The sequence below is a fragment of the Pan paniscus genome, chromosome 1, assembly GCF_029289425.2.
Source record: "Pan paniscus chromosome 1, NHGRI_mPanPan1-v2.0_pri, whole genome shotgun sequence".
NCBI lineage: Eukaryota > Metazoa > Chordata > Mammalia > Primates > Hominidae > Pan > Pan paniscus.
This window is the reverse complement of record NC_073249.2, coordinates 16,298,285-16,310,284: the sequence shown is the minus strand read 5'-3', so window position 1 is coordinate 16,310,284 and position 12,000 is coordinate 16,298,285. Positions and strand designations below refer to the sequence as shown.

General features: G+C 45.4%; 1 protein-coding gene across 3 annotated transcripts in view; it reads left to right on the top strand.

Moving 5' to 3' along the window:
• MAP10 (microtubule associated protein 10) overlaps positions 1 to 11,255 on the top strand; it is a 104,372-nt gene extending 93,117 nt beyond the window's left edge. Inside the window, exons 6-8 of one of the 3 annotated variants that reach the window (XR_008621733.2) lie at positions 2,520 to 2,873; positions 6,752 to 7,014; positions 9,914 to 11,255. The gene's annotated coding sequence lies outside the window, so the exon portion shown is untranslated. Of the gene's footprint in view, positions 1 to 139; positions 524 to 2,519; positions 2,874 to 6,751; positions 7,015 to 9,913 lie in introns of those variants that run through there. The other 2 variants (XR_008621747.2, XR_008621730.2) reach the window with 2 other exon arrangements.
• The last annotated feature ends 745 nt before the right edge of the window (positions 11,256 to 12,000 follow it).

Below are 12,000 nucleotides of genomic sequence, written 5' to 3'. Positions count from 1 at the left end.
AGATGCTGGAGTTGGACACACCCAGATGTCAGTGTGAAAAGAAAATAAAATTCCGGGACCCCAAACTCAATACACCAAAGGGAAAAGGAAAGCTTGGAAGCTGAGTCACACAAAAAATCTGTCTTTTGTTTCTAAATAGACAGCTACAAGATAAAAGGACACATGTCTCTCCAGGTGGCCTCCCTCACCTTGACAGTGTGAATTAACAGCTTATCTGCATGGACATGGGACAAGAGGAGACTGGAAGTCATCTCCTACACCACCCTCTCCAAGACAAATTCATATTTAACTTCTACTTCTGCTCTGTTGACTTTATCCTATGTAAAGTACAGATTTACTGAGCACAAGACAAATGCATAATTGACTATTTACCCTCTCCTTTTCACATGCAATACGCAGATTCAGTGAGCACTAATCGAAATCTCACAAGAATGTGACCATCCTCTCCCTCTTGTCTTTCCTCCTTTCCTCTCCTGCCAACTTTTTACCCTTTAAATATTAAAGCCCTGAAACTCCTCTTTGGAAAAAATGCAGGCCATAGGTCCTACTGTGTGTGGCTTGTGTCTCCATTTCCTGGGCGCATTCCCAACCTTGGCAAAATGAACCTCTAAACTGATTGAGACTTACCTAAGTCATTTTCTTCAGCGTACACCAGCATTACCACTGGTAGGCTGAGTGGCACTGAACAAGTGACATAACCTATCTGACATAACCTGTGTTGCCCTAGACTCCTTATGATGGCAGGGGTGGCCCATCTGGGGTGGCCGCTGTGAAGACGCTGGTTGCAATGGGGGAGGCACAGCTAGGGCTGCGCACTCCATGGAGCCATACAGAGCCAGCAACAGGTGGGAGCCATGCCCTCTTCTGAGTTGAAGGGGTGGGAGCCTCACCCTCCTGGGCATAGCTGCAGCCTCCCAGCTGCAGCTGTGGACCTGGGCATCCCTGTGCTCTGGGGCACCCGGGAAGTCCCCCTGCTCCCGCAGGCTTGGAAGTGCCTGCTCCTGCTGCTTGGCCTCTCCTTGTTCCCGGCGCCCACTCCAATTTTGGAGCAAAGTTGTGGCCGAGCCTGGGTGCTGTCACCACTGACCAGGTGTGTGTGCACTTGAGGTAGTGCTGATACACCAGCTCCCGGCTGCCTCAGCCCCCTCTGGACTTTGGGCACTGAGGAGCACAGGAGGGAGGCCGAGGGGGTGTTGAGGGTGGTTTTGTGTGGGCCTGCAGGCACTCCTCAGCATGAACAGCCAGGGCACCATGGGTGACATGTAGATGGTGGCAGGAGGCAGACAGGTTTCTGGGCAGAAAAGGGCAGGTCTCTGGTGAAGCCCACCTTCAAACAGGGAGGGCCTGAAGCCTGGGGGCTAGGCTGCCAATTCCATGTGGAGTCCACAGTCGGGAATGAAAACCTCTGGTGCTTTTTCTGGGCCACCCACAGACCAATCAGCATGCACTTTCTCCCTTCTGAACCCATAAAAATCCTTGGACTCAGCTGGACTCAGTCAGACTCAGGGAGATGTCGGGACAACCTGCCTGCAGATAGGAGCTACCCACTTTGGGTCACCTGAGAGCTGTACTGTCATTCAATAAAGCACTTCTTCACCTTGCTCACAGTACAGTTCTCTGCACACCTCATTCTTCTTGGATGTCAGACAAGAACTTATGACCTGCTGAATGGTGGGACTGAGAGAGCTGTAACACAACAACATAACAGGGCTGAAACACACCCCCTGCTCGCCACGTTGTGGGCAAAAGGGAGAGAAGGAGAGAAGAGCTGCAGCCCCTTGGGGAGCCCAGACCTAGGAGCTCCCCGAGCCAGGGCTGTAATACCCTCTTTGGGGCTCTGCAGTTCCTGGCATCTCCAAGCTTGTGGGTGCCACTCTGTTCCCCAGTGCCTGCAGTGGAAGCCGCTTGTGGTACACCTGGTCCAGCTGCAGCCTCTCAGGGAGTCAGGCACCTGCACCTGGAGCTGCCTTCCCTGCCGCAGCCAACGTGCCTGGCTGTGCACAGTGGCCAGACCCTGTGATCATTTACTCACACACCCCTTGCAGCACCACACCACCTGGCTCACCCTTGGCAGGCATGGGATCCGGGCTGGTAGCATGAGCTGGGTGCAGCCTGCCAGGCTAAGTGGGCAGAATGAGTCCAGTGGGCCCTAGCAAAACTTGGGTAAAGGCCACGGAGGTATCTGGTTGGAAAGGTAACGCCCGAAGGATCCTGTGACACTTACATGACAAAGAGCTATGCATTTGCTAGTACATGGCTGTAAGTTACAGAGCATTCAACTACCAAACTTAACTAAAAAGGATGATATTCATCTCACACAACCAGGTGTCTGGGGGTCTAAAGTCCAGGGCTGGTGGAATGGCTCAGGAGAGAGATCAAGGACTCAGGTTCTTTCTAAATTCCTTTTCTAAAGAACTTTCTTCCTCATGCTGCTCCTCTGGGCTTTGTGTCTGAGTTCCAGGCAGGTAGAAGGCAGACAAGACCAATCCTTCTGAATAAGGCTTTGTTATTTTCTCCAGAGGAGAAGAAACTTCAGCTTGTATCTCATTGGTCAGAATCTGTCACATGGTCATCCACAGCTGCAAGGAAGGATGGGAAGGCTGCTCTCCTTGCTCCTCCATTATGGTGGAGGAAGGCAAGGGAATGGGCCATGGCATGTGAAAAGCCATTCTGCACTGCATCTCCCAAGCCAGGAACAACATTTCTGTCAAAGCCCTTTTGAGGAGTGTCTTTGAAGCATTTAGCCCAGTACCTGGAACATAGAAAGCACATAAATGTTGCTATTATTCATGCCACAGGGCAGACGACCCAAAAACACGGACTTGGCTAGCTGGACCTAGGGACTTGTCAACTAAATGTACCAGATTTTCAAGGTCAGTCATAATTTAAGTCATTTATTGTCTGAACATGCATTAGATAATGAGCCGTGATTTAGGGTTCAGAAAATCTGATTAACATACCAAGAAATAATTCTGGTGGCAAGAGCTGAAGTAAAAGTTGTTTGATATGGTTTTCAGGGAATCAACATATAAGCCTGGGAAATGCAAGAAATAGATCCGTGAGGCATTTCTATACAGAAATGCAGCAGCATAATAACTGTGCTCTGAAAAAAAAACAAACAAAACAGAGTTTAAATCTCTTGGGGAAATCTAGGCTTTATGGAATGACTAGGGTGTTTTTTCTTTGCCCGGTAAAAATTATAGAGAGGAAAAAGGGTTTTCTTACAGAACTTAATATTAATTTACAGGAACTAGGATTCAGAACTCTCCACTCCCCTCCAGCCTGGAGGAGACTGAATCTATGCCCCAGGCATGCATATTAGGAGCCATTTAGAATGCAGCCCCTGAGGGGTTAGGGTGCTCACCACAATTATTTCTGGAAACTGAGCCAGGGGTGAAGTTCCTGGAGCTGCCTCCCTGAGGTCTAGCCCACCCCATTTCGTGGTTGGAAAGCAAGAAGGAAGCAGGGATAGGTAATGTTTCTATCACCCATCTACAAATAGTGTGAGCTGCCAGCCTTGCTATGCGTAGTACATGAACTTCAAAGGAGAGGACACGGGCCACAGAAACTGGCACCGAGGCTTGGCGTTCTGGGAATCTCTGTGTGAAGGCGAAGTCGCTGCTAAACTTAGAAATTTGATCTATTTCCTTATTTGCGACAGTGTCCTTTTTAGTTCCCTGTGGAATTCCAGGTCTGCCCTGCTAATTCTAGAAAGCTAAGGGAGGGCTAGGAGGAGGTCATATAATTGATACATAATGCACAGGTACTAATTAAAGATCAAACTCACAGGATGTTAAGGCATATTTCGTTGTATGGGCCAGCCAAGTGTCACAGCCCAAGGCTTCAGCAAAGTGGGAGAGCCCTTTTCAAGTGCTCTGACCTAGAATCTGCTCTCTTTCTGTCAAATGCCAGAGCAGGCCATGTCACTTTCTCAACTGTTAAAACTATGCAAAGAGAAAGAATGCACAGAACGAAAGCAGGAAGCCAAGTCCTGGTAATAAGCACCTGCAGCTTTCACTTTAGGGAGATGCACCGAGAAAGGCAAATCCTCTTAAATGCCAGGATTGCACTGACTTTACACTGCTAATTTAGGAATAGAAGTCACCAGCGTCTGCCCTTCCTAGGGTCCTTCAAGCCAGCTCAGCCCATCCATTATAATCTGCATGCCTCTAATGGTGAAGTAGGGGCTACAACATGTCACTTAAAAATACCACAGCCCCCACACCCCTCTCTCTGGAAAATATAGGAAAATATCATTTCAGTGCCTACTTGCACGGACAGGTTTGTCCCAGAGAACACAGAGAAGATTCACTGGGACACAGGCCTGGGAGGAGAAATAGGATCTTGAAAGGACTGGACTGGACTTTCTCACATCTTGCTTGAGGTCTCAGTGATTCCTTAGCAAGGAGGGAAAGCTGAGCCTGCTAGCTGTCCTTGTCTATTTTAGCCTGGCCTATATGGCTACCCATGTAACCGCCCAACGGGCTCACTTTGCTCACTGCCTGGACATAGCCGATTTATCAAGACAGAGGAATTGCATAGAGACAGAGTAATTCACACAGAGCTGGCTGTATGGGAGACGGGAGTTTTATTATTACTCATATCAGTCTCCCTGAGCATTCGGGGATTGGCGGTTTCAAGAATAACTTGGTGGGTAGGGGGCAACCAGTGGGTAAGGATTGCTGACTGGTCAGGTCAGAGATGAAATCATAGGTAGTCGAAGCTGTCTTACACTGAGTCAGTTCCTGGGAGGGTCCCACAAGATCAGATGAGCCCGTTTATTGACCTGGGTGGTGCCAGCTGATCCCCCAAGTGCAGGATCTGCAAAGTATCTCAAGCACTGATCTGAGGCTTTACAATAGTGATGTTATCCCCAGGAACAATTTGAGAAGGGTCAGAATCTTGTAGCCTCCAGCTGCATGAGTCCTAAACCATAATCTTTTGGCTAATTTGTTAGTCCTACAAAGGCAGTTTAGTCCCGAGCCAAGAAGGCAGTTTGTTTTGAGAAAGGGCTGTTATCTTCTTTGTTTTACGCTATAAACTATAAACTAAATTCCTCCCAAAGTTAGTTGAGTCTACACCCGGGAATGAATAAGGGCAGCTTGGAGGTTAGAAGCAAGATGGAGTTGGTTAGGTCAGATCTCTTTTTCACCTTCTCAGATATAATTTTGCAATGGCAGTTTCACCCAGAGTTAATTCTCTCCTGTCCCATACAGCTTAGTGTGGTTATATGATTGGATTTCAGCCAATGGGCTGCAACAAGAGTAGTGGGAAACTTCTGGAAAGGGTCCTTAAAATGCTGGGGTACCAGTGTAAAGAGTCAAACTCTGTAAAATATTTGAAGAGATTTATTCTGAGCCAAATATGAGGACCATGACCCATGACACAGCCCCAGGAGGTCCTGAGAACATGTACCCAAGGTGGTTGGTTTACAGCTTGATTGTACCATTTAAGAGAACCGAAGTTACAGGCAAACATCAATCAGTACATATAAGATGTACATTGGCTCGAAATGGGAAGGGGGTTGGGGGGCAGGGGAGACTTCCTGGTCATAGATAGATTTAAAGATTTTCTGATTCGCAATTGGTTGGAAGAGTTAAGTTATTATCTAAAGATCTGGAAGCAATAGAAAGGAGTGTCTGGGTTAAGATAAGAGGGTGTGGAGATCAAGGTTCTTATGATGAAGCCTCCAGGTAGCAGGCTTCAGTGCTCTTATCAGATCTAAAAGGGGCCAGATTCTTGGTTAATTCTCTCCTGGATCAGGGAAAAGACCTGGAAAGGGAAGGAGATTCTCTACAGAATGTACATTTTCTTCACAAGAGACAGCTTTGCAGGGCCATTGCAAAATATGTCAAAGAAATATATTTTGGGGTAAAATACTTTGATTTCTTTCAGGGCCTGTTCTGTGTTATATGATGTTATGCTAGAGTTAGGTTGGAATTTGGTATCTTATTGCCACAAAGAGTCTGTTTTGTCAGTCTTAAGATACCTTTTAATGATAATGCTGGTCAGTTCTGCCTGAATTCCAGAGGGAGGAGAGTATAATGATGCATGCCTGACTCCCACTGCCCATCATGGCCTGAACTACCTTTTCAGGTTTACTTTGGAATGCCCTTAGCTGAGAGAGGGATCCATCAGTTGGTTGGTGGGCTTAGAATGTTACTTTTGGTTTACAAGGGCATTACCTTATTCTCCTTTCCTTGCTCTTGCTATCTGAAATGAGCTGGTGATGCGATGACTGGAGCTGGAGCAGCCACACTGGACCATGCAGCACCTTTGGGATCAAGGCCCAGAGCTGATAAAGTGGCAAAATAGAACAAGTCTGGGTCCCTGAGGATTTTAGGAAGTAGAGGAAACATACCAGATCTGGACTGTCTATTTCCAGGTTTAAGTGAGTGAGAGAAAAAAATTCTGTCTTAAATTTAAGTTATTTTTATTTGGAGTTTTGCTGTGCTTGCAATTGAATCTGTTCCTTACTACTATAGAAGGAAGTAGGCTTATTCTAAAATCATGTTGTGATTTATTGTATGTGCCCAGACATCTACGTAGGGGTATATAATTAATAGCTTGAGAGCTTCTGTAACTTAAACCTCTAAAACCATAATAAAATTAATGACTGAACTCACTATACATAGTCCTAAACACATATATATGCATGCTGATATTCATATTATATTATACTAGAGTAAGCTACATATATTTTAGTCCATGGTGAGATGTCCTACATTCCTGGCCATTTTGCTGTTTGTAGAATATCAAGGTATCAAGCTCCTTTAGACGTTGATAAGAAGTGGGGTGTGACCTGGACATAGCCACTGCGGAAAGGATCCCACTGCCCCGCCCTGGGGACAGTGGCAAGTAAGGACTGTACTCTGTCTCTCTGGGCACTGCCCTGCTGGGAGACCATGCTTCCTCAGCTACATGGGATCACTTGGATGTCAGTGTGCCCAGGTGCTTGATGGCACTTATGACCAACTGCACCAGCTTTGCATGTCCTCCTTCCACATTTATGGGGTAAGTAAAATAAGGACCATCCCTCTGTATTCAAAGCACTGGTGTCAGGCTTTTTGATATTTGCTTTCAAACCCATTCTTGACTGATAAATCTCTTCTAGTAGAATCTCATTTTATTGAGGCTAAGGACTTCTCACTGGGCATAAGTTTCCCTGGAAACCCAGGCCCATTAGTGCCTCTGCTTCAGCCCCAGCACCTGTGCAGTATCTGCACAGACCAGCTCATGCATGTTGTGTGCTGAGTGAGTTCACATTGCAGTTAGTAGTGGCAGTGAGGAGAGCTGAGTCATTCCACCACATCATTCTGTTAGCATACAAAGCCCATGAGTGAGCATGGATCCAGGCAGCAGACTTCTGAGTCCTTCTCATGCAATCCAGAAGGTTAGCTTCAAAACACATCCTTAAACTTCCTTCTAATTCTTTTTCTCCTTTCTCCCTAGTCTCAAGATGAAACCTGGAAGCAAATTACAGAAACCTTTTCTTCCCTTAGTTTTAAAACATAGCCTTGAAATTTACTTTGAAATTCCCCTCTCTTCCCTTTCCCACCATACACTCTTTTACCCCGTGCACATTTATCTAACTGTATGCTTGTTAAACTCATACCATGCACATTTATCCAACTGTATGCTTGTTAAGAAATTCCACGGGAAAATTTGAAAGAAATCAGGTGTAAAAGCCCCATTGTGGAATTCTCCCCCACTTGAAGATTGGACACTCTAAAGGCTGTCCATTGTTGAGATGGCACCAGCCTATGCTCCAGGTGGACCATAACTCAAGATAGGCATTGAAACAAGACAAACATCCCCTATACCCCCACACAACTCCTGCATGCCTCCTATATCAAAGTTCCCTTTTTAAACCCCTGTACTCAGCCCAAACTTTTGAAGTGGTTCCTTTAGAGCATGAGCCTTGGCCATTTCCCTACTCCCAGTGCTAGCTTTGGAACTAAAGTCACTTTCCTTTCACTGCACTTCATCCTTGTTATTGGCTTTGGAAGCAGCAAGCAGCCGAGCCTGTGCTCAGTTACACTCAGACCTGCTGAGTCAGCATCTTCTGTTATGAGTCTTGAACTGAATCAGAGGAAGCTGAATTTGGGAACCACTGATCTCAATGACAGAATGGATATTCCTATTTCCAAGTCAAATGGTCATAATTTGCCTATTAGTAGATACTACTGGTTGCAAACAGAACACGTATTTTCTCTTTCTTCCTTGCAGTCAGAACCTCAATTGTGCTCAGGTGTCTATCCATTCCCTGCTCAGCCTCCTGCCTCAGGAGGTGCAGATTCCACCACTAGCTCCACAGAAGAGCCAGTTGGGTTTGAGGACAATGATGTCATTTCCTGTTGCCAGGGTTGATTCAGGAGGGGACATGTGACTCCAGCCTCAACAATAAGAAATGAGATAAAGATCTCCAGGGTTTTCTGTCTCCTAAGAAAGCACTTCCAGAGGAGACCGTAGCTCTTTTTCATCAGCTGTTGGGTCTAGATATGATGTCTGGAATAGCTGCAGCCATATAGCTACTGGATCAAGGGCCGCAGAGAGGAGACAGGGATATAATTTTGATATAATTGGGCTACTAAATCAAGTAATCCATGAACTAAAAATAAAATTTGAAGCCCCTCAAATGACCAAATGGACTATCTCCTAGCCAAGAGAACCCCAGAGTAACCTTGAAAACTGAGTTCTCTGCCATGGTGGATGGAGGCTCAGACACTTGTTTTACCTGCTCCCTTACTAACCACAATTAGGCTTTCTTCTCCAAGGGCTTGACAGAAACAAGTCTTTTCCAAAGACTCCACCACTGATATTGACAAACTGCCAGATGCTACCTGTCCTTTTTTGACTGGTAAGAGACCACTGGCCAGGGAATGGTTCTGGCTAGTCTACAAAGAATGCACCACAGTACATGTTTTTGTGCTCTCTGCTTCACTTTTTGACATCAGAGGGCCCACTCCTCCCTCAGGTCATGTTAATGCTGCTGTTTTTTGTATCTGGGACCCATGAAGGGGCATGAAGCTCAAAACGCTCACGTGCATGTTTCTCCTCCCATAGATATTCATGACTCTTCTTAGAGCTTATTAAATACGTATATTTGGGCATCCCACTCAGCATAAATTTCTGTTCCCTTTGTCCCTTCCTCACAGTGTCAGGCTGGCCCGCGCTGGCCTGGCTGGAGGCTCTGCTTCCCAGCCTGTCAGGGTGGCCACCCTGCAGGCTGCAGCCCTTTATGAGAAATAAATTGCCTGATTTATGAACATCACCATTTTTCAGTTGACAGATCCTTAGGCACCCTTCCCCCACATATACACCTGCTCAGGGTTAGAAAATGTAGTTATCACAGAAGGGCTACATTTCCATCTTGAGCACCTGTGCTTGTCAAAGACCCTGTAACATCTCAAAGCTCTTTTCAAATTGTGCCTCCTCCACCGGTGGGGCCCATCACAATCTCTCTCTCCCTCATTGCACTCTCATTTCCCTTAAAATTTTTATCGCTATTTATGGTCATTCGCACACACATCGATCTTCCCTTCTTCACTGTGAAATTCTGGGAATTAGGGACTTGTCAATCACCTCCACGTCTCCACCCAACATCTACCCCAGGCATGGCAGATTCTTGCAGAGGCAATGAAAACCCAGTGCTGAATGGCACAAGGTGTGTGTGAGGGAACTGCACGCTGCCTGTGCTTGTTGACAGGGTTTTGCTTTGCCGTGGTAAAGTCCCAAGTTAACATCCAACCAATTCTCACTAAAGCAGCCGTGGAGAGGTATGATGGAGTTGTTCTATTCAGTGTTATTACACCTCCAATACCCCGCACACCTGAGCAAAGACAATTTCACTAGGTAATTTCGGGGCCAGGGTTTCTTCTTCTTTGTTAATGTCATATTATTTGCTTTTCAGGAATCTGCATTTAAATGGATAAAAACCAGAATTTAATTTGGAACAAACCTGGGTGGAAGAAACATACAAAAAAAAAAAAAAAAAAAAAAAGAAGAAGAAGAAGAAGAAGAAGTAAGGGGGTGGGAAAAGAATCATCCTGTGGAAAATTTAGTTACAAATTGGATTTTCCTTTTTCTGGTACTTTAATTTGTTCCTTCCATGCTTTTGTTATTTGACTTTAAAAAAAAAGCAAAAACCTTTAACTGGTAATAATAGTGCCTACAAGTTAAGTATTTCCTTTTAATAGTAGCAATCATAATGGCAGCTACAGTGTAGCTATTTTATTAGCAAATTAAGTAATTTATAATCAATCAAAATGAATTTCTTTTCCAACAGCTATTTTATTATCTTCGTATTTTTTCTTTGCAGAGCTTCTAAAAAGCTTTTGCCCCAATCAAACAGATTAACTTACATTTTCTCCTCTCTCTTTCTTTCTCTCCATCCCCCTTGCTCTGTTACTTAAAAGAAACATTCTCAAATGCCTTAAACTTTGGGTCTCAATAATGAATAAAAGGATATATTATATATTATCAAGGATAGCCTTTTCTAAAAATGTAATTTGGACACTGTTTCATGTTTTCTGGATGGTAGCCAGCAGTGGTAAGTAGGTTCCGACATGGATCACATCCCTATAGTCTATTTTTTTAAATGGTGCTTTTTAAGTCTCTGACTAAATTTGTCATAGAGGTTTTAATATAGGAAGCAGTTAAAGTTTTATTTTTCTTTAAAATATAAAGTGAAGCCTTCTACCCTGCAATATAACCAACCAGGAGCAAAATGGGGAGCAGTCATCCAGCTTTATGTTTCTTTTCCTCCTTTTTTTTTTTTGTGTCAAAGGCAATGGCCCTCCAAGCACAATGGGGGGCTACTTTGACTGTTCCTGACACCCAGGTGACCTGGGCATGCGCTGGTTGAGTGGTAAAGTGCAGGAGAGAGTGTCAGTGAGAGTTGCTGCTCCTGGGGGCATTTACCTGTGCTGCATAAAAAACGTGATGGTGCTGGGTGGGGGCACCTGCTGTTAGCTGAGACTCTGGGCTAGAAGTGTGGGGCCCATGGCACTCCGTGAAAACTTGCTGACTTGGGTTATTAAGTTGAATGAAGTCTTCCTCTAAAGACAGGCCTTGACAGCACAGAAAGAAAGACAGCACAGAAAGAAAGATAGCACAGAAAGAAAGAAAGAAATCTGCCACATCAAGCATAAATCCTGTTAATTCATAAAGTAGACAGCAGCAATTTGCAAAGGGCATTAGCAAGAAGGGAACTTTCTGGAAATTACCAAGTGGTAAAGACTCAACCCATAAAGACTTGATTTTCAGTAAAGGGAGAAGCAAAGAAACAGTCCTGAAGGAGGAGGGGCCGTGGCAATGTTAGGCTTCCCAGGGCTGGCAGGTAGCGTAGGCCTCATGGGACACACAGAGAGACCCTTCTCTTCCTCACTCTCAGCTCTTGTCCTTATTCTGTATTTCCCTGAGAAAAAAAGAAGCATCAGAAGAAGTCCTGCAAATCCCACTATGAAATCCCCCACTTCGCCTGCCTCTCAGTTTCCAAGACAACATCCTTCAATCTTTCCTGTCATTGGCTTCTCCCTCCCTAGAGAATAAATGGGCAGCAAGAGCTCTCTTCCTAACAGCTATAATGACAGTACAACGATAACGGCAAAACCCTCCAGATCCCGCCACCTCTTCCCACTGCTGTGTCTTTTCTTTGCTTCCCTCAGCTACATTTCCGAAGTGGTAGTTATGACTGACAGCTGCCCGTTCCACTGCATCTCCTCCCATCGTTCCATAAACCTGCCCTGACTAGGCCTTCATTCTTCCCGGTCTTCTCAGTGTACTCTTGTCCAATTATCCGGATCTGTGCATTGCTAAGTCCAGGGGTCAGTGTCCCAGTCTTGATGACTGCTGCCTCCTCAAAAGACTTTCTTCTCTGGGCCTCTAGGACACCTGCTCTTTTGGTCTCTGCCATTGTGAAGTGTATATTTGGTCTTTGGCCCACTTCCTGGCATATGAATCCTAAAATCCCTGGAGTCTCCAAAGTGATATCTTTTT